The following is a 24,098-nucleotide window of genomic DNA, read 5'->3' as shown; positions in this document are numbered from 1 at the left end:
TGGTCACACAATTTATTCGTACACTTACAGTTTATAAACAGATACACCTGATACTTAGCACGAACACCTGATACAAACGAACAAAATTTTGATATATTCGTAAAGAATAACATATTCATTCAAAATTTAAGGGGACAGATAGATACCAGTAAAATTTCGAAAAAAAAATTTTTTTTCATAAAATGTTAATATAATCCTTTAAGAATATGTCAAAAAAATTTTGGAACGTAAATTTAAGTATTTCTTATATTATAGATCGTCAACAGTGACGACTCTATTCTTTGCGTTCGAGCGCTGGGGGAGAAATTTTCAAGTATTCAAACTTTAGACGCGTTTTTCTCAAAACTATATTTTTCGAATTGGCGTACACGATAACTCGAAAAGTTATTGACCGATCTCCCTGAAATTTTGCATACATCTTTTTTCTGATATTACTTTATATGTGAACTTATATTTCGAAAATTTTTCGAAAAAATTATTTTTTCGAAGCAAAAATAGTAAAAAAAGTTCGCCCCAAAATTAATTTTTTTTAAGCATTTTATTCCGCGAATTTTTTTCATTTTTTTTTTAATTCACATAGAAATTATGGCATTAATAAACAGAAAAATGTTTGGTCTTTTATATTCAGGCCACTGTCGCCGATGCTGCAATGCCCACCGATTGAGAAGCCCCTCCCCGGAAGAATTGAGTGTACATCTGCCATTTTAAATTATTAAGATAAAAAATGTATTATTTTAATGCATAAATAAACTGTATGCCAATTTTGAAAAAAATATATTGACTTCTTCATTTTAAAATCAGGGAAAATTTGGCCGTTTACAGGTATATGTCCCCTTAAGGAACAAAAAATTTCAATTTCATTTCTGGAATTAGAGAACTTAAGGCAATAACGAAATAAAGCACAACTTTATGCAAAAATATTATATTATTCGTACATAGCCATATAAGGAATATTTTATTAAGAAAATAATGAAAAAACGAGAATTTAGTACTTTGTTGGGCCGCCTTTAGCTTTAATAATTGCTTCCAAACGTCGTTGCATACTTTTTACCAATACCTTGGTTTCATTAGCTGTAATTTTCTCCCTCTCAACATTAAAGCTGTCTTTAGTGACGCCTTTGATGTTATTTTTTGCTTTCTGATTCTCCCTTCTAAGCGCTCCTAGAAATGCTCAATTGGGTTCAAATCCGGTGATTGAGGTGAATATTTAAGCTGCTTACAGTGGTAAATTAGCCAGACTTACACGAGATAAGACGAATGTTTTGCGGCCATTGTCTTGTTGGAACAAAAATCCTCTAGCATTCAGTCCAAGTTTAAAAGCACTAGCATGCAAATTATTCTTCAAAATGTTTAAATACAGATGTTTGTTCATTTTATCATAAAAAAAAACCATTTTTTCTACTCCAAATGCAACTATGCACCCCCAAACCATTGCATTCCCCAATGGTAAATCTGCACTTCGTCCCATTTTCCCACTTTCAATCGAGATATTACGCGGAATTGAAACTGAATGAACGAGAAAAACTAAACAAAAAAACTATATTATTTCGTTTTCAGCAATATTAGTAAAAGCCCAAACGATTTTTACTGCTACTTTTGTGGCAACAATAATAATAGTGTACGCATAAATGTTTTGCAGCATTTTGCTACGTCTGCCTGCTTTCCTTGGAATCCCTCAGTGTGAGTTGAAATAACGGGAGTTTTGTTTGTGACAATTCATCAGGAATGTAACATTCTTACACGGACCAAAAAAAAAAAAAAATATTGTCACAGCAAATATTTTGCGCAAAGCTAAAGTTTTTAACGTACTACGCAGGGTGTACGAATAAATCGTGTGACCACTGTATATTTTTTCTTCGGATATTCTGTGACTTCTATCACCCTTAGTAATAGTTTCTTGATGGAATAGTAATTGATTGTTGCCAGTATTAATTTTAAAAATGAATGCCCTCAGGTGCGCTTGTGCTTTAGAGGGTTACCCATGCAATATTATCCCTTGTTGGTATATTTTTAGTTATTGCAAATATCTGTTTGTTGTTTTTGCTCTTGAATTAATACGATTTCTTGCAATAAATAAGTAGTTAGCGGTTGTATTTTTTTTCCTTGTTCACTCCTCTCGGGAACATAGGGCCTCGACAAGACTCTTCCATCGTACACGGTTCTGTGCTGTTGTTTTTGCACCGTCCCATGAGATGTCGACATCTGCTAGTTCGCGCAGCATCGACCTTCTCCAAGTGTTTTTTGATCGACCGCGACCTCTGCTCCCTTGCGAATTCAAGTCCAGAGCCATTCTCGTGATGCTATCTGGTGGTTTTCTGAATGTGTGACCTATCCATCGCCACTTTCTGCGTTTGATTTGCCTATAGATGGGTTCCTCATTCGTTATTCTCCATCAGTAAGATGGTGTTTGGCCAGAAAATTCTACAGATGATGCGGAGGCATTTATTGATGAAGGATTTTAGCCTCTGTGTGATGCTGTTAGAGACTAGCCATGTTTCGCTTCCGTACAACATGGCGGACTTCACGCATGAGTCGAATATTCGTACTGAGATAATTGCACCTCATCTTCCTAACAGCTTCTGCAGAAAGACTTGAAGCAATCCCAAGTCTCAACGCATGGACACCTAACGGAGAATGTCCGGTAAGGATAGGTATCCAAATTCGAGAGCTGCGTCTTTCTTAGTCTTAGAAGCTCGCGCGAGCGCCCGCGATCTTCCCGTGGCCATAAAGATCATATGACTATGAAGGTTTTGCGCACTAGCCCAACGCTTGCTGAGTTGACGCAAAGCCAATTTTTCCAGAAGTAGACCACAGCTTCTCCAGGCAACACCAATCCTTTCGTTTTGCGATGAAACCGTCTCCAGGGTCATCTATCTAGCCAGCACATCTGCCCAGCAGTTTTCCTCTATGGCGCTGTGACCGGGAACCCAGATGAGCTTATAAAGTATTCGGATGCAATCGAGAGAGAAGTCAAGCATTCCCTGACTGCTTTCGAACGCACAAATAACGAACCTAAGGCCCTTTTTGCCACTTGACTTTCTGAGTAGATATTTACGTCCTTTACAGGAATTACAGAAGTAAGCAACCAATCCACTGCTTCCTTAATTGCGGCTACCTCCGCTTGGAAAACTCTACATTGATCCGGAGGTCTAAATTTGAGTTTGATAGGGAGCTCCTCGCAGAATTCGCCCTCACCAACTCTTCCGTCTAACTTCGAGCTATCCGTAAACATGTTTACCATGCCCTGTCTCCAAATTTTGCACACCACCTACTCTCCCTTGAGGGAATATGAACGGAAAAAGTACCACTCGGACCCAGAGGGGTGTACAATGATCCATCAGCTTGGGGGTGAGCTCAAATTATACCTGATTGTCATTGAAAATTTCAACTAACGAATGGACAATTGTAAACGTATAATAATATTATTTAATTTAGCATTCACACACTATGAATTAACATTCAAAAAATTATTCTTCCGAAATTAAAAAAAAAATATAAAAAAAAACTCAAACTTGAGAGACCCTGTTTTATTTACCCTGCAAGTATTTCCCCATTCAATTATGTTATTTACAAATTTTATTTCACTGACATTACGGCATTCTTCATTTGTCGCTTTATTCGTGTCATCTAGCCACTTCTTCATATTTACATACCCACCTGGGTACCGAAATTTTTCGTGTGAATTCAATAAATTGTCACATTTTCGCTTTGAATAAAGAAATGATTAGCGGTTGAAAAATGCAAATATAAACAAATTGACTCAAAAAAATGCATGAATAACCTAAATCGAGCGTGTTTTTTTGCTAAAAATTTTAGGAAGTCATAAAAAAAAACACGCCACAGAAATTTCTATGAGTTTCGTCCAGGTTCAGGAAGTAGTAGGTTCTTCTGGGTTAAAGTGAAAATTGCAAATACACGAGCCAACAAACGAACAGGGACAGCCTAAGAGCGCTTAAGTCCTGGTTGCAGAAAAAAAGAGGCATCCTCTATCCACAGCGGAATAGGCAAAGTGTTGCCTTCCAGTAATCAAAAACAGTAAAAAGTTTCTTAAATTCCCTGTGATCGTGATCCATGATGCCGAAATAAAAGGAACTCTCTTTGTTCAACTTATGGAAAATTTACATAGCCACCACATCAAGAACAAACTGACACTGCACAACTTTGCTGAAGACTGTCACCAGATTTTCTGAGATGCCAAGTTTCTTCACAGAAATGCCAAGTTTCTACTCAGGTAGAAAAAGCACGAAATTTAGGGTTAAATTTTCTTTGCACTAAAAAATCTTAAAATGAAATTTTTTTTTCAAAATTTCTTACGTAGAAAAGTACCCTAACGTTATGGAGGCTCCTCAATCTTTGTTTGGAAAATTACGGATTTTTTCCACGCGCATCAACTACGTGCTTTTGCAATGCTCTTCTCTAATTCAACATTTAACAATTTCGTGGTTTGATCATAAATTTTTAATTAATTTTACCCACAATTTTTTAAACCTCGTCTCGTATTTCGAAAGTGTCAATTATAATAATCATAAAACAATACACGATATTATTGACTAAAACTACGCAACACAAATATTTTTTATCACTTCAACGGTTATTAAATAATTAACAAGTGTTTGTTACCTTCATTTGTTTATATTAATAAAAATTCAATCTAATATTTGGGTTTGATAAAAAAATTTTCCAACATAACCAACGCCCTTTTTAGATATGAAAAGATTTACGTAAATGGTGAATAATTTTTTTAAGATTAATTCGATAAATAAATAAAGACAAACAAATGCTTTTAATGATGATTTTTAATGGCAATTTCGTCGGAAGGTTTGGCAAAGGTGTTATCAATTGCTTCCAATTCTTCAAAACAACACACCCCTAAAGGTTATAAAAATTATATGTTTGTCTGTTATCTGATACAGTTTTCTTGTAGCCTTTAGGGATTGTCATTATTAGTAAAAGGTGAACGATTTTTTTTATTATCCAAGACATGTCTACTTCGCACTGAGAAATGTTGCCATCATTGCATTCAAATTGATTCACTTCGCTGATCGATCAACTAGTCAAAGGTAAAGCCTAATGAAATAATTTATTATAAGCCAAATAAGGCAATTATATAGGCATACCAAGTATATACCTATGATTTATTATTTTAATAAGAAAACAAATTATTTTACAAAATCCCACATAGTATTTTATATCAAGTAACCATAATTTCTACAAAATGTCTGCTGAAACAAATATGTGTTAGAAAAAGAGCTCCAGTATTCACGTTTTTTCGATAACTTTTCAAAGACTTCATCAGCTATAACTACAATAACAAAGCAGCCAAACCACTCACGTTAATTATCTTTCATTTTCATCAAGCGGATCGATCTCCCCCAAACTACGCTACTGTTGTGAATGCGTGAGTAAGAAAAAAATGTTCTTTTTTTTCGCCAAATTAGTCGTCGACCAATGTTTTCACAAGAAATGAAGTGCTATTCCGCATGCGCATGTCCCATTCATGAAAATTAGTGCTAATTATATGGAGCTAGGCCTGTTGAATAACCTGCAAAGGGCAGTGTTTCCCAGCTAAGTCAAGCTAAAATTTACTTGGCACGATTTACTGGGTATGATGTATTGTTATCCAGAAAAATCACTTCAATTGGATGCTGCTAGCAGGTCTAAATGAAAAAACTACGCAGCTAACTGAGTTGCAAAATTCATACATTTTTAGCTACCATCATCCGGAGAATTCCGGTTTCAAAGGTTTGCTGTTGATAATGGAATGGGTAAATTCTGCATGATGAAAGGTAAAACTCGCATGTATACAAACTCGCCCAAATAAAGAGTGATCAGAATGGAGGTACTTTTTCTAATGGAAAAAATTGATTTTTGTAAATTTTATCTTCACATTTATTGATTTTTATTTGTATTTTTTGTTTAATTTTTTTCTCTTATTTTTTTCATTTATTTCATTTTTTATTTTATAATATTTTTATTTTTTATTTAATTTTTTCTAATTCAGATCAGAGGGATTTGAATGAAGGTACTTTTTCGAATGGAAAAAAATTAATTTTTGTAAATTTTATTTTATAATTTTTTGATTTTTATTAGTCTTTTTATTAAATTTTTTTCTCTTGTTTTTTTTCATTTATTTAATTGTTTATTTTATAATTTTTTTATTTAATTTTTTCTAATTCAGATCAGACAGATCAGAATAGAGGTACTTTTTCTATTTTTATTTAATTTAAAATTGATTTTTGTAAATTTTATTTTATAATTTTTTGATTGTTATTAGTTTTTTTATTTCGTTTTATTTTTATTGTTTTTTCTCCATTTATTTAAATTTTTATTTTATAATTTTTTTAATTTTATTTTTATTTAGTTTTTTTTTAATTCTATTTTCCATAAATTAATTTTTTTTATTTTATATACTTTTTATATTCACTCAATACTAATACTTTTCATTTTTTTTTTATTTGTATTTTTCATTTAATAGTATTTTATTTTGATATTTATTTGTATTTATGATTTTATTTTATTTTTTTTTTAATTTTTTATATATATTTTTTTTCTTTTACATTTGTTTCTATTCATTGTTTTATTGTTATTTTACATTTATTTTATTCCAAAACTTTTTTTAATTTTAGGTAAATTTTTTTAATTTCTTTATAATTTTCTTCTTATTTTTTCTTTTATTTCATACTTTTTTCATTTTATCAATTTTTTTGTTTATTTTATTTTATTTTATTTTAATTTTTGTTTCGTGTTTTCTATTTCTATTTTTCATTTCATTTAATTCCTTTATTTTATAATTTTTTCTTAAAATTGTTTCTATTTTTCATTTTTCCGTATTTTATTTTTTATTTACTTATTTTATAATTTTTCATATTTATTTTTATCTTTGGTTTTTATTTTTTTTTTTAATTTTTTTATGTAATAATTTTTTTTATTTGTATTTTTATTAGTTGTTTTTTCTATAGTTCTTTTCATTTATTTAATTTTTTTATTTTATATTTTTTGTTTAATTTTTTCTAATTTTATTTTTCATATATTAAACTATTTTTTTCAGGTTTTCTATTTTTATTTACAATATCATTTATTTAATTTTTTACTTTATAATTTTTAACATTTATTTTTATTTTTTGTTTAATTTTTCTATTTGTATTTTTATTTTTCATTTATTTCATTCATTTTTGTTGTTAATTTTTTTCTTTTCATTTTTTTATTGCAATTTTTCATTTATTGTACCTTTTTATTTTACAACATTTTTTATTTTTAATTTTTTTACATTTTGTTTATTGTTATTTTTCATTTTTTCTATTTACATATTTTATAATTTTTTTATTTTCATTTTAATTTTTTGTTTAATTTTTTCTATTTTTATTTTTAATTTAACTTAAGTTTTCATTTAATAATTTTTTATTTAAATTTTTTCTATTGTTATTTTTCATTTATTTTTATTTTCTGTTTCATTATTTTCTATTTTAGTTCTTCATTTTTCTTTTATTTATTTATTTTATAATTTTTTAATATTTATTTTTATCTTTTGTTTTATTTTTAAATTTTTTCTATTAATATATAATTTCTCATTCATTTCTATTTTTATTTTTAAATTTTGTTTTATTTTTTCTATTGTTATTTTTTACATATTCTATTTTTTTATATAAAAACTTTTTATTTTTACTTTTTGTTTCATTGTTTCTATTGTTATTTTTTCATTTATTTAATTTTTTCATTTTATAATTTTTTTGCTTTTTTTTGTTTCATTTTTTCTATTTTTATTTTTCACTTATTTTATTTTTTATTTTATAATTTTTTACTTTTATTTTTTGTTTCTCTTTTTATTTTTTATTTATTTTATTTATATATTTTATAATTTTTTACATTTTTTTAATTTTTAGTTTCAATTTTTTTTAATTTACTTTTTTTATTTCTATTTAATTTTATTCTACTTTTAATTTTTCTTTTATTTATTTATTTTATAATTTTTTAATATTTGTTTTATTTTCTATTGTAATTTTTTTATTTTTAATTTTTGTTTCACTCTTTATATCGTTATTTTTCATTTATTTTTATTTTTAGTTCTTGTTTCATTTTATTTATTTTGCTATTTTATAATTTTTTTACTTTTTTTCTATTGTTATTTCACATTTTTTTATTTCATTTTATTTTTCCCCTTTACATTTTTTTTTATATATGTAATTTTATTATTTTTTTAATATCGCTCATAGCGATGATATCATTGTTGTCAAGCGATATCAGCCAGTTGTCAGTAAAGAATAAATATTTAAATGCTTTTTTCTAAATTGAATTTACTTTGAAAAATTTGATAATACCATAAACTCGATCAACAGCAAATAAAGCCCACCAACTAATCTTTGAAATGCTCAAGTGAATGACGTTGTTAGTGCGATTACAGGCTGTGTGCCAAAAGCATTAAATTTATCAAGAACAAGTGAATAACTAAGCATAAAAACAAGAGGCGAGTGGACGAGGTATACATATATACATAACTACGAGGGTCACCCAGTAACTATCAGAGTTTCACATTTAATATTTTGAAAACGATTTAGAATTTTCATTCAAGTAATGACAAAACCGTTGATGGCTTTTAAAATTCAATAAATAACGAAAAACGTATCATCATCGAATACTTATTAACCGACTCTCGTGTTTATGAACACACATCCGTACGTTATAAATATATCTGTAATAATCCCACAAATGATTGGCGAACAATGAATGCTTGCCCTGGAAATATTACAATAACGGCATTCTACATACATTTTTTTTATATTTTGTATTTATTGTAAGAAAGTAAGCCACTTTTCCATCACCAATAACTCATAAGGTTGATTAATGTTGTACACGGATGGCCTGATAGCTTGAGCGGCGAGGAGCAGAAGCTTATCATCGCTTCACGCAGGTCATTGAACGATAGTTAATGGATTTTACATATTATAATGATTATTATTTATTACTGTTATTTAGCATTTCATCATTTTCAGTTGCATTTTAAAATTCTGTTTCAAGCCGTTCAGATGTGGTAATGTTAAAGAAATCCACTTGTTCTCTATTCTGCAGCTCTATTGTCTTCACTCTGCGCTGAGTAAGATTAGGTTGTAGCGGCTGTCCACTATGGGCTACACTCAGACTCATAGCGCATTGTGATGCCAAATGGTGAACTTACCCTGATCCCTCCTAAAACCAATGTGAACCGTTCAGAAGGCTACTGATTTCCACCGAGTTGAGAACTTCCAACTCATTGAAAAATTGCCGCCTGCACTAGTTTAGTCAATGCTGTTTTGCATTTCTACACTTTTGGAGGTCTGACCATCAACAAATAGTGAAATTAACCCATATAAGCAGTGGAAGATTGCTGAAATACCAGTTCTTGGGCTGACAAAACGCTGAGTCAGTACGATACGCAGAACCGATTTTCGTGCGAAGGGAATGTCTGATCACTTCCACCTCGCTAATCCAAGAATATATAGGTATGTATATTTTCCTTGAACTCCTACTGGAGTTTGCGCCATCAAGAACCTCATATTAAAGTCGTTGTCAGCGTCTCTCGGGGTTTATACATTCCAGAATCCGATCATAGTACTAATATGATAGTCGTCGACGACTGGTTTGATTTTTTTATCCGAGACAATAAATTTGACGATTCATTAGCAAGTTTCAGATAGGTAGGTTGCTAGCCTACCTTCTTCTTCTTCTTCTTATGTGGCACTACAGCCGTGTGTCGGGTTTTGGCCGAATCCAAAATAGCGCGCCAGCTGTTTCTGTCCTGCGCTTGTTGGAGTCAGTTGGAAATAGCGAGTGATAACAAGTCCTGCAGCACTTGGTCCTTCCGACTGAGATGTGGTCTTCCTCTTCCATGTCTTCCTTTTTGAGGTCGTAAATTCGCATCGAATCGTGTCGTAAATTCGCTTTGCTGTAGCGTCTTCTTTCATACGGGTGACATGGCCATGCCAGCATAGTCGCTGTTTTTTTACACGCTTAACTATGTCCATGTCGCTATAAAGCTCATACAGCTGGATGTTCCACTATACGCGGTACTCTTCACTACGCGTAGAGGGCCAAAATCTTACGTAGAATTTTTATCTCGAAGACTCCCAAAACTTTCTCACCTGATGTTGACATTGTTCATGCATCTGGACGGGGATGATGAGCATTTTGTAGAGTGCCAGTTTGGTCCTTTGAGAGAGAGAGAGAGTTCTACTTTTAATTGCCTATTTTCCGTCTGATCTCCAGGCTGACGTCATTTCTGCTGTTAATGCTAGTCCCAAGCTAGACAAAGTCCTAGTCCGTCTACCCTAGCTTAATGCCTGTTTTGAGCCGCGGGTGGTATTTTATTTCCTACCTACCATCCATATCTACAGAACATTCCTCGATCCGCCACCTGGGGACGCGTCCGATGGTAGACAAGCAGCTCGGTACAGTAAATCCAAGAGCGTACAATTGAATTCCGTTTTGGATAAGATGGCGAGGATATACCATTGCAACCGCTACATATTAAGCCAGGCAGGCACCTCCCTTAGCCTATTTAACTATTCATCTCTCATTCCACGCTGCCCCTTATTTCCTTCGCTTTCTCATTTTCTTTGCTCTCTCATTTCATTTTGTCTCTAATTTCATTCTGCTTCTCATTTCCTTCACTTTTTCAGTTCTTTCGCCCTCTCTTTTCCTTCACTCCCATATTTATTGCCCTCCCCTGGTTGTAGTTGTGGTTGTTGTTGTAACATACGTTTTTGCGAAATGCTGCTGAAGTGATAGTCCTTGGCCGCATATAAATCCGTTCCGTGGTTCCGGTAACATCGAGCCGACTGTCGCCTGAACTCTTCCTTGGTCGGGACAATTTCAATTTGAATATTTTTACAAGCTTGGATTTTTTTGCAGAAAATAATATTGCCAATAGTGCCACCAAGCTGTCAGAATATTTTGATGATTAAGATAATAAATGTCCGAATGGATACAAACGTTCCGGCTCTGAAAGTATTCGATGCGGTACCAGCTGGTGGTAGTAGAGAAAGAGGAACGGCGCCTCTCCGTAGGAAAGATCAGGTGGAGAAGAATTTGACTTCACTTGGTGTTTCCTACGGGTTCGGGTTAGAAAGAGAAAGAAACGACCGGCCCGCTTTGTTATACTCGACCAAAATCGCGGAAGCGGTTTTCGCGCCAATCAGGAAGAAGAAGAAGATCGCAGCTCGCACGGTGACTGAGCATCAGCTAGCTCCTCGGTATCAACACCTAACGCAAAAGTGCGCAGTCCATCTTGAGCTCGTCAGCATAGCTAGTGACGCCTGCATTGGCTTGCTCGAGCGGGTCCGCCTTCTCTGGTGGATGGTTCGTTTCAAAATCTAGTTTTATTGCCACGTCATCCGTGGTCATGTCTTCTGCCCGTACAAGTATGTTTGTAAAGGGTTTTCCAATAACAGGTGTTATTTTGAATAGCCCGCTATTTCCGTAGATGTTGCTTTTGTAGCTGTCATTTATTGATATATGACAAGTAGAAACTACGCCATTAATCAACAAAATGGTGCGGAAGCGCTAGTTGGATTCTGGAAGAATCACCACTTAAACCTAAAACAACGCCATTAATAAAAGTGGAACGATACACGATAAACAACGCATTGAAGTTATTAAAATTCACTAAAAAATTGTGGAAATTTGGCAGAGACGGTTCGTAAAACTCGCACATTTTTTGGTCATCGTGAAGCGCCTGTCGGACTACAGTACAGAAATTGGTGAAAAAATTCGAGCTGTTGGTACAAGTTAGTGATGTGAAGAATAAAACCCGTGCACATCGCTCAAGAACAGCCGAAAATATTGCTGTTGTAGCCGAAAGTGTTGCAAAAAACCCAGGTGTGTCTATTCCTAGTCGTTCTTTGAAATTAGGCATTCCACAAACGTCATTACACCGTATTTTGCATAAAGATTTAGGATAAGGCATAAAGATAAGGCTTATAAAGTCCAGTTAACACAAAAACTCAAACCGGCCGATCATCAACAACGTCGTGTCTTTGCTGACTGGGTCGTTGAAATGCATGAAAATGATCCGGAATTCCATCGAAATTTCATCATGAGTGATGAGGCTCACATCCACCTCGGTGGCTTCGTCAACAAGCAAAATTGTCTTATCTGCGGCTCAGAAAATCCAAGAGTTGTTGTTGAAAAGCCTCTCTATCCTCAACATGTGACTGTTTAGTGCGGTTTATGGTCCGGCGGAGTCATTGGACCTTACTTTTTCGAAAATGAAGCTGGAGCAACAGTTACGGTGAATGGATTGCGCTATCGAGAGATTATTAACGATTTTTATGGCCGGAATTGGATGGTGTTGATCTGAACAACGTTTATTTTCAACAAGACAGCGCTACGTGCCATACAAGCATCTAAACCATTGATCTTTTACGGGAATAACACCTCTTATTGGAATCAACTTATGATCAATCAACCCATATCCAAAAGTTCTCTCACTGCCCACCTCAACTCGTCGGCCTGGTTCAGTACAAAATTTTGTTCAATCACTCTATGTAATTCTTGTCTTTGATTATATCTCAAATAAATGAGTATTTCGTGCAAACTCCTAACATAGTTCTAAAATTATTCAATTTGTGACACAATTAGCGCGTTCGACCCGCTTCCAACAGTTTGCACACCTTAGCTTGGCTGGTCATACGCTAGTCCAGTCTCAGACTAGCCTAGCAAAGCGCATAAATAACAATTTAGCACAAATATCTACGCTCACTTGATTGTGTTGCACACATTTCGAGTGTCAATCTAACGTAAACTTCGATAAGATTGCCCCAGTTTACGTTGGCCTGGCCTGATCTACCCCACCTGCCTGTACGCATGTGGTTGTGTTGGCGGCAAACGACGCTGATATAATAACTTGAGCAATGCAATTTGATTACAAGTACATATCTTGTCGCAATTACACATGTAATTCAACATTATAATTCATTTCATTTTATTTTTATTCATTTGCTGTTTGTTTTTTTTCCAGAATATTTCGCTCAACATATCCAGTACGCACTCAGCCACAGACACTTGTCTTGCATGCGTTATTAGCGTTTAATTAGTAGTTCCTAAATTTATGTTGCGCATGAATTTAAATTCAGCACGCACCCATATCGATTTCATGAAAAAAAATTAAAAAAACAACAACAAAAATACCTGTAAATATGAAAAACATACACATAGTGTCACTGGAAAAATCCGTAAATTCAAGTTCAACGCCAAATCATTTATTAAATAAAATTAATAAAATATGAAAACAAAATAAAAAAAATAAAAAATAACACACACACCTCGCACTCAAAAAACATGATCGATTATTTATAAATAAATTTGTATTTAATTCATATTTGCATGTACCGCTTGCGGTTCGCTTTGTGCGCAGGATTATCGTGGCTTTGGAGCCTCTTTTGACTTGATTAAAGTTATTTTAATTTGACAGCCATACTCGTATGTATGTATGTGTGTACGTATGCGGCTAGAAAGAATACCACACAAGCGTGCAAATAATCGATCGATTCTTAATGCTCGAGCACCATAGATTGCTTGAATACAAAGCACTGTACACATACATACATACATGCGTACGTACATGCATGTAAACACACTCACACAGTATGAATGCTCCAAAATTGCCCATTGAAGTTTGTGACCAATTTTATGATGACGTTGCCTGGTGTTTAGTGCCAAGAGGGCGACCTTCGTTGGTGCGTTAACTTGGTTCAAGAAAGGCATAAATTTAAACGCTATTTGAATATCAATTGACCCAAGGAAGTATGAGTGATTTTCCATAGCAAACAGGAAGTATAAAAGAGCGGAACTATTAAATGACGCACTGAATATGGAAATGTAGTACGTGCTTATTAGTGATGTCAATCCCGAGATGTCGAGATTCGGTTTTTTAAGTATAAATCAGACGAAGTAAGTATAAATGAGTGAATACATATTTGTGATGGCAATCCCGAGGTGTCGAGATTCGGTTTTTTAAGTATAAATGAGAGGGAGTGCTGCCAATCCCGAAAACTCGGGATCCATTATTTTTAACTACCGAAAATCTCGAAAGATCTTAATATGGATTACATGCATGCGCACAGGTCTTAATGAGCCTTTTTATATTATATAAGACTGGTTACGCATGTATTTTTGTGAGATGAACTCTTTTCACAAAACCCTGACGAGCCAGAGACTTCAACATACTATATGTACATACATATGTATGTATACTAGGGCGGGTCGATTTAAAAATCGCTCATTGCTCTGTGAAAATCGTATTCTAGGGATCAAAATAAGAAACTTTGCCGAAAGAACCATACCTCTAAAACGAATTCTGATGTCCCCCAATTTGGGCCGAACGAAAAATCCCACTTTGACCCATTTAGACTGCTCCAATCGAGTCCAAATGTATGACCGACCCCCACTAACTTTGGACGGCCGATCCACCCATGCCAGTGGTACACCCCCTGGAACTCCCCTGGAGGGTTCCCCATACAATCATTTCAAAATATCACCATTTTTGGCCTTTACATGAGAAAAGAAACTAAAAAGTTCGAGGTATGGTTCGTTCGGCAAAGTTTCTTATTTTGATCCCTAGAATATGATTTTCACAGAGCAATGGGCGATTTTTTTGCCTCCCCACAAATCGACCCGGCCTAATGTATACCCAAATTAAAGCTTTAATAATAAAAAAATAATAAAAATAATAGTAAAAAAATAAACAGTTCCGAATAAAATTGTGTTAACCGTTTTCCGAGAAGTAATTTTTATGAGTTTAGCTCAATTTTTTATTTTTTTTTGTTTTTTAACTATTTTTGTTTTGGTGTCTGAAAATGTCAAAAATTGCCAACATTTTTTTAAATAGAAAAGGGTTCAAAAAGATAATTTTCTTATTTTATGAATGGTATAGATTATTGCTAGCTGTGATAGAAATTATTGACTCTACCTCAATCTATAGGGCCTCAGCAAACTTAAACCTCAAAAAGAATCTTTGAAAAAACTGCGAACTGTGATCGTATCTCGCCTACTACTGAACTAAACTGAGCTGTCGGTATACATAATATCCTTATGCTAGTATGGGCTCCGAGACATGAGGGTATCGCGAGTAATGAGATATCTGACTCTTTAGCTAAGAAGTTGGTCCCAGAGCCTGTTCTGCCACTCCCTTCTGCAGCCACCAAAGCTACGGTTAGCAAACGGGTTACTTAAGCGAGCCGGGCAGGCTGAAAGAGGCTGCAGATGGGCAAAACTGATGTTACCTGTCATGTACGACCGGCTGTCGCAGATCCACCTGTCATTAAGCAGAAGGGACTATAGGCAGCTGGTTGGACTGATGACGGGCCACTTTTTGTGGGCGAGGCACATGGAAAGTGTGGGCATCTCAGACAGTGTACTCTGCCCAGCTTGTGGAGAGGAGGATGAGACGGCGGACCACTTCCTGTGCTTCCTCCCGGCCGCCGCTCGAATCAGGTTTGAGCCTTGGCACTGATGTGTTAAGAAGCGATCAACTTGGCTGCTTGGCACCACAAGATCTACTCAGATTTCTTCGAAGGTCCGGTAGATTAAAAAAAAAAAATTAAAAAGGGAACCCTAGTGCAGTACAATCGACTTAATGTTGTTTGAATGTTGTACTTGCTAGTTTGTACCGGCAAAAAAAATCGTTGGGCAGGGCGTAGCGGGGTCCGGCACTGGAAGTGTAACCAACTTCAGACCGCTCGCGAATGTTCATGAGCTCAAGCACCTTAAAGTAAAAAAAGTTTTTGTTTATCGCACCATCACTCGTTACAATGATACTGATAGTATCGCAAAACGTCATGGTGGTGGTCATCAAAAGACTGCAACGTCACGTGAAATGGTTCAAAAAGTAAATAAGCGGCTTGAGCGAATTCACCGACGAAGTGCCAATCAAATGGCGAAAGGACTGAAAATATCAACCGTCATATACTGAAAAATCAAATCAAATCTGAAAGCCAAGCCTAACAAGATCCAAAAGGTGCATGATCTAACACCAAAGAGCGAAGGAGTTGCTTCGCTTGGGTGAAAGCGGTCAATTTCCGAACATTGTGATTTCTGACGAGAAAATTTTTTAAATTGAGCAATTCGGAAACTCCTAAAACGATAGGGTTTATTTCACCGACCGTTCACACGAAAATTTGAATCATCGATTGGCCACCAAGAGGCAGCACCCACCACAGGTAATGGTTTGGGTCGCTGTAATCTCATATGGGCGCTCTCCAATCATTTTCATCGAGTCTGACGTCAAGGTAAATGCGAAATATTATCGAGAAAATATTCTGGAAGTTGCTTTGAAACCATGGGGAGACAAACATTTCGGTGGCAGACCATGGACGTTTCAACAGGACTCGACACCGTCTCACAAAGCTCGAGTGAACCAAGGAAGGATACGATGTTAATGAATATATTCGCTTGGGATGCACAGCTATGGTTTAGCAATCGAAGAAAGAAATTCAGCAATGGTTCATATGACCCTGCCATTAAGTTTGAAGTTTGAATAAATGAAATTTATTTATTAATTATTTAAAAAAAAAAACTTTGTAGTCCCAAAAGCAAAGTTTCCCATACAAGATCACTTAACTGATTGTTTAGTATTCTATAATAGCAAATTTCTTTCGTTCCACACTTGGTACCGTTATACAAGCAAGCGGCACATTACTCGCAATTGGTATGTCTGTATGTGCTAAGTTTCGAATTCTTTCAACAATTTTCTTGCGCACACTAAGTTCCTATTAATAATATCAACAATGCAAATATTTAGACAAATCACATTTTAATAAAAGAAAAAAATCGCTCTGTATAGAACAAGAAAATTACTACTTAAGCATGTTAATAAATTTATGAAAAAAGGCACATAATTGATGGGCATGCAAGCATTAATTTTAAATCAGCGAATTTATCATAACAATGGTGCGTTAAGTCAATGGATTAAGTTTTGTAAATTATGAAGTTTTTGTAGGGAATGCAATAAAGTTGCTAGGGTGATAAGCACAATACAAAACGTAAATTTCATTACAAAAAATAAGGGAATTAATTTGCTTTCCATTTGAGCGAGTTATTAAGTGGAAGTGTACCAATCGTGTACCCAGCGGCAGGTGCTGTACAATAAATACACCTATTGTGGCAGTAAAAAATTTGAGCATTTTCCGCTAGATGTCTTTAGTAAGACATACAGGTATCTCACCATTTAGAGAACGAATATTACTCATTCTCACGGCATCAGAACCCAAAACTCGTAGCCTTGCTCTAGCAAAGACCGGGAACTCACAGAGAAAGTTCTCAGTGCTATCCGCCTCCTCCAAGCAAGACAAGCACATTGGGTTGTGTCCTGTAATAATACCGACCATCAACTGAACGTCTTTCCTTCCAAGTTTTAGTAGAAAGTTTGACAGTTTTCTGTTCTGCGCACCCTTATTTCATTATCTAAGAGTTCAATATTCGCCAGAAACCATTTGGAGCCATTTGCATAAGAAAAGAAGCTCGGTGCATGGGTGCACACGATCTCCAAAGTTAGTCAAACGGCGAAGGTGGTATTTTTGTATGTTTGGCGTGAGTGAAAAAGAGAATCATACACTACGAGTTGCCGCCATTTGGCCAAACACTCAACTCTGAGCTCTACTTTCAGCAACTGACCAGTTTAGGAAGCGCGTATCTTTAACGACGCGCCAAGCGTTCGCAATGGATGCCAATACGTAAAACACAGCCATTACTTTCCAACTATCAACCTCACCTGCCCGTGGCACATTCTGCTAAGACAAAAGAGGCTCTGACGATCGAGACAAGGCGGTATAACCTACAAACGCACAGAGATCATGCTGAAGCAAAGCCTGTCTGAGGTCGCAGTACTCAGGCTCGAGCGCGGTAGGCCAACAACCAGTCCTCTTTAAACTCAACATTATTGCAACCTCAGCAAGTAAGATTAAAAGCCGAAACCTGATACAGTGCACTTATTTATGCATGCAGTCAAAGACACGGAACCTGGAACATAAGAACGATGTTAGAAACGATAAAAGCTCCTATGATCCAGATAAGAAAAAATGATCAAATGTAATGTATTATAAGCAGTCAGAGGCCACCGAATCGGTCTCAAAGACCTCCTAACTGGTTATCGGCATCTCCCTGACTATTGTTAAAGGGGAGTTGCGCAACTTATTTCTCAGGAAAACGCAGATCAGATGGCATTCCATTTCTTCGTGTGCTATTTCGAAAACCTTTTGGCGCAAGTACAATAGACGCACAGCGCAGATAGTGCTGAGTCTCCACGCCATTGAATTTCCAAACTTGCAGCTGTGCTTACGGGTAATTGGCATTCACACAGAAAAGCTGGGTTTACAATTCAATCCCCATTGCAGAAGCTGTGGAGAGCTTTCAGAGAAGGAGACTGTTGAGCACTTGCTCTGTAAATGTCCGTTTTTGGTAGCTAGACGATCAAGGTCACTGGGCTCTCCTTTCTTCGACAGCTTAGGGCAGTGCGCCAACCTAAGTCCCATCAACCCTCTCCGTTACGTCAACAGCTCTGATTGGCTTTAGAACTCTACCCGTTGGAGTGATACCTTCATAATGGTATCAAAACGGCGCTTTAGTGCTACTTGGGAAGTGCCAGTCTGGTACTTAAACCATTTCACCTACCCACCTACCATTCCATAGAACCGGTTAGAATTCCATTGTGGTCACGAAGCAGCAAATAATAGAAAAGGTGTTTGCCAACAGCGGTCGGCCCTCAGTAGGCCGAGAGTATTTTTGCCATGAAAAAGACTCTCGGGAAAACGATCTGCCTTTTGGAAGTGGCATACAACTGTAAGTCGCTCTATTTGTGAAAAAACAACAACAATTGGAGGAGAAGCTCAGCCAAATACCCAACAAAAAAGTTTGGACGGGAGATTCAATCAACATCTCCAGTCTTCGCGTATTGGACGAAAGGTTGCGATTGACAATTACGAGTTCGGCGTGGTCAAGGACTTTGCCTACCTCGGATCCAGCATTAACACCAACAACTACGTCACCCAAGAGATCCAGCGCAGATTAACTGTTGCCAAAAGGTGCTGCTTTGGGCTAGGTAGGCAATTGAAAAGCATAGACCTCTTTCGACGCACAAAAAATCGCCCTGGACATTGACAAACACCGAGGGACGGTTATTAGGAGAATTCGAGAGAAATATTCTTCGCTGGATATATGGTCCAATTTGCGTAAAGGGTGCATACCGAATAAGATGGAACGCGCATTAAAATTCTGTAGCTGCGCTGACTGGGTCACGTTGAGCGAATGGACAATAACGCTCCAACAAAGAAGGTGCTATTTTCGAAATGTGGAACTTGCATCTATGTTGGAAAGACCAAGTCGACGACGACCTGGTCGTCCGTGGTTGTTCTAACTGGCGTCAACGCGCGCAATGCAGAGGCGATTGGCGCAAAATTTTGGTAGCAGCTAAGATCGACTATCGATTGTAGTTGGTAGCTAAGTAATTAGGATTCAATCGCATTTGCAAAAGTTTCGTGGGGGTAAAGCACTTAACTGGCTCCAAAAAACTGGCTTGTGAAAATTAGTTCGTGAAGTTTTTTTTACCAATAATTGCAGAAAAATTTTTACATTTAAATGTTTTTTAATCGTATCCATTATTTATTTATGCTAATAGGTATATACAACTACTACAACAATAACAACAAAAATATAAATTTATATACTCGTACAATAAATAATTACTGCTTATTCGGCCGCCGTTGCTGAGTGGGTTGGTACGTAGGATCGAGTCTCCGTGCAGGAAACAACAAAATGAAAGGAAAAGATGTGTATATGAAAAAAAGTCATGGAAAATCTTTCCTCATAAAAAAACCATTTGCCGTTCGCAGTCGGCTTAAAACTGTATGTCCCTCCATTTGTGGAACAACATCAAGACTCGCGCCACTATATCTATATTTTAATTTTTGTATATAAAAAAAAATCTAAATAATTTTAATGCCATTCTTATCATGTCCATAAACTGGCAACTCACTCACCCATAAAAGGCATGATTATCAATATTTTATTATTATAACTTTTTTTTGCCAGCGTCAATATTTTGCTGACAAAACCCGTAACTTTCTTTAAAACATTGGAAGAGAAAAAATTATAAAAAACAGCTATAGCAAAATTGACATGTTCCCTAAGTTCTGACAAGTTGGGTTTTTTATTTTGATGAGTTAAAACTAAACTGTCCTACTTCGTACCATCCTCTGACAAGCTATTATCTGCTTAGATTTATGGAATGCATGACTGTGACGGAAACGACTTTCGTTGCGAAGTGGTATTGTGCGTGACATATCGACTGTAGGTACTGAGTTCGACGGTCACTGCGGTCTTAAAATATTAAATATTTTTTGCTGATGTCCAAATACAATTTTATCATAAAAAAACTTCTCACAAAAAATTATCTGAAATTTAGATGAGGCGTGGAATTGGTACATCCTATTTGTAGAGAAACATTTGCATGAACAAATGGGAGTAGAAGCTTGGCCTTAGCCACTGTGAGACACCAAAATATTTTTTTTATCTGAGGCGACACCAAGACTTTGTGGATTGCATTGTCTGCAAGAGGTATTTATATACGGTTTTGTTTCTTTTTTAAAATATGTATAATCCTCGCAAAATGATAAAGGCTTACCACTCATGGTCAAGTTAGAGGAACTTGTTTGAAAGTAAGTGATATGCATTTTTTGATTTATTAAAAAATAGTAGGTATCTTCACATCGAACTCGCCATTGTCATAGGTGTCTCAAGCTGTCGATGACATCTATCAAACTAGATAATTATTCAAGGGTTCGAAAAAGAATAATTGGGACTATGTTATCTATCGAAACATAAAGGTATTTTAACTACTGAACTTATAACTGACAGAAACATTGAAATATTTTAGCACTGACAGCCAAGCATTCAGGATTTTACCCCCTAACTTATCTAACCTAACCTCTGCCAAAAAAGGTGAAAACTTTTGGCATTGTCAGCCAAGCACTTAGAAAGATTTTGCTTTCGACATTAGTCACGAGAGTCAGGTATCAGTTACTGGCACGAGCCGCATTTAAATCCGCCGACCAAAGTCTGCCACTTCAACGGCAATCCCCAAAAGTTTAAGACGAGTTTTTTATGCTCTTTGATAGATTACTTCGAGGTTTGTACGGCGACATCGTAGTCTTTTGTGCCCTCTGCTCATCACACTACCTCATTGTCTCAGCCTTCTACGCACTTTAGCGCTACATTCAAAGCGAAGGTGCACTGGAGTCTCCTGGGATTGGTCGCAGAAACGACAAGATTTTTTATGATGTTGCAATAACAATTACCGCAGATTACTTTTATGAGTGTTTAGATACTTTTAAAAGCTCCGTCAATACTAGGATTCAAGGGATCCTGGATATAACGCTGTAAAATGTGTCGAGAAGTATTCGGCTTTGTTTCAGGTTAACATATGTTGAAAGGACGTATGCGCGATGGACATGCCGATCCCCTTATGCACATGAATATTTCAAAAGCCGAAAAGAACAAGCACTTACCTTCCTACCATCCCTTAAAGTGCCTACGCCCAAGGGCCAATGAAGCTATTCCACAAATTCGTATCCATGATTGATTATCAGAAAGCGACAATAGTGACAGCCTCTTGAGCTCACAGATATATTGAAAATCTGCACTACGAATGGTTCCGTCAACCACTTTTAAAAGGGACTAAACTTGAATTTCATTATTTCATCTCTGTAGAGAAAAAGTTTGCTTAGAACACCTTAGGAAACGTCATTTGAGATAAAATCGCGCGTCTGAGCGCTGGAACCTTCCAAAATGTTTCAAAACTATTGTGGTTGTAAGATAGTGCAGGGACTGGAATCTCTTAAATGTTTCTGAACTTATAAGTATTACGCCTTCACTAGACTGATGGGATTTATAGAGTTTAAATGGCGAATGAATGACAATCACACCCTCGAGATTATTGTTATTTATTTATTGCGAAAGCTGAGAGCTTTACGGTTCTGGCAATCGGTAACTCTATGTAAAGTCAGAGAGGTGGCACTACTGACGGGTATCGAGTCTATGTTTAGTTAGGGTACCATCTTTTGAAAGAACACACACCAAGTTTCAGCTACATAGATCGATCAAATTCTTTGTGTTTGGTGTTCGTTTGAATCGAGGAAGCTGAGTGATTTTCCTTTTCCATCACGACAACGCGCCAGCTCACGTCTCAGTAGTTGTGGTCTCAAAATTAAAGGATATCGGGGTCCATCTCGTTTCACATCCTCCCTATTCTCCAGACTTGGCTCCCGCGGATCCCTCTATCTACTATTTGTTCATAAAATTTGAGAAATGGATATTTCAGAAGGGATCAACAAACAACAGAATACCCAGAAGGTAAAAATCAACATTTTCGATATAAACTTTTCTTTGCTTTTCATTGAGGTCAAAAAACTGCCGAAGCCGCCCGAGACATTTGCAACGTGTATGGAGAAGGTGTCATAGGCGAGTCTATAGCTCGTCGATGACACGAACCACAGCGGAAGACCTTCTAAATTTGTTGAAGAACGTCTCAAATCATTTTTGAAAGAAGAAGTTCGGCAAAACAGTAGCGAATTGGCGGAAAAAATGAACTGCGATCATAAAACGATTCTCAATCACCATCATTCAATGGGATTTACCGAAAAATTGGAAGCTTGGGTGCCTCACGCACTCAGAGCTCAATGAAAGAAACAAAGAAAGTCGCCTTCAAATTGCGTCTCAGCATCTCGCCCACTATCGAGCAACACGCGGTTATAAACAGCGCCTTTTGTACCTTAAGCCCTTTTAGTACGCCACTTTTGAAGTAGCTGGCGCCTTTCTTAAGCAATAAATGGATTTTTTGGAATAACTACAGTATCTTTCTGTAGTGGAGTCTCTACAGTTTCTACCTCTTAACTGATATTACCCCTTGAAAATGCTCTTTTTTTCACTTAAATATCCAATCCAAATTAAATTCAATTTCAAACCAGAATATTGAAGCCTTTGTGGATTACTAGTTATTCAGCAGTCCCGTTACAATTCGATTCACTGCAGGGTACAAATGACAAAGTGACAAAACAAACAGTTACACATTTGTTTATATCATTTTTTATTATATTTTCGTGCTAAGTAATTACATTCGTTTGATGAAATCTTAATTTTTCGTTAATTAATTACATTTTTATTACTTTGATAATGTATTAATGAGTGATTTCAAATCGAATAATTTTGTAAAGTCAGACGTGCACTTCAGTGTAAATGAATGGGAAATAAAACCGGAATCAATTTTAACAGTGTCAGAAGACGCTCGTCTCGTCTCGTCAGACGCTTTTCGAATTTAGTGTTTTTTGGGTTTTTTTTTTTGCATTACCTTAAAATTCAATGCAGATTTAATACATATTTCATGCAGAATTTTACAAGGCTGATTTATTTGAGTTATGCGCATACAAATGTGTACCGTCTAAAGTGGTATTCCACTTTTATTTACTTTATTGGTTAGTCAGACTCATTAAAGGCTCGAGGGCTCGGTTAACAGGTATTTGTACAAATTTATTATTACACTTCCCAGCCACTGTGCGTTGCTGCTGAAAATAACACACAAAGATGAGGTAAACAAATGAACCTGTCGTCTGCGTATTTACATATAAGAAATTTGGCGGCAAAAAAATCTGGCAAGTCAAGCTGCGTCAACGCTTGTGGCGCTAGGTACACAAATCTGTCAAGCCCAAAACTAGTGACTATGGCAGCTCGTAACTTGACTAGGGAAATGAGTACTGGTGCAGATTTAGACCGATGCCAATTTTTTTCGCGCCCGAGGAGGTTTGAAATGCCTAATGCATCATCAAAGCTATCATCGCAGCAGTGGTATGTCATAGGACTAACAAACTCCCACTCGTTTGCCACCATCGCCCACCCTAGCACCGCTTTCGCATTACTTCAGAGTGGTGTTCCATCTTTTTCAGTACAAGATCTCTGCTTGTGTGCTTGCGTCCAGGACCCGTTTTTTATCTGGAGTACATTTTCTCGCGAGGCGGTCACCGTAGCCGAATGGATTGGTGTGTGACTAACATTCGGGAGTACATAGCTTCGAATCTCCTGGCATG

At 36.0% G+C, this 24,098-nt stretch overlaps 1 protein-coding gene across 2 annotated transcripts in view; it reads right to left on the bottom strand.

Annotated features, from left to right (window-relative positions):
- Positions 1-24,098, bottom strand: part of LOC128858930 (open rectifier potassium channel protein 1) — a 78,881-nt gene that overhangs the window by 49,994 nt on the left and 4,789 nt on the right. The window lies entirely within an intron of this gene.

This window comes from Anastrepha ludens, chromosome 3 (genome assembly GCF_028408465.1).
Source record: "Anastrepha ludens isolate Willacy chromosome 3, idAnaLude1.1, whole genome shotgun sequence".
NCBI classification, from domain to species: Eukaryota; Metazoa; Arthropoda; class Insecta; order Diptera; family Tephritidae; genus Anastrepha; species Anastrepha ludens.
This window is presented reverse-complemented; position numbering and strand designations above follow the sequence as displayed.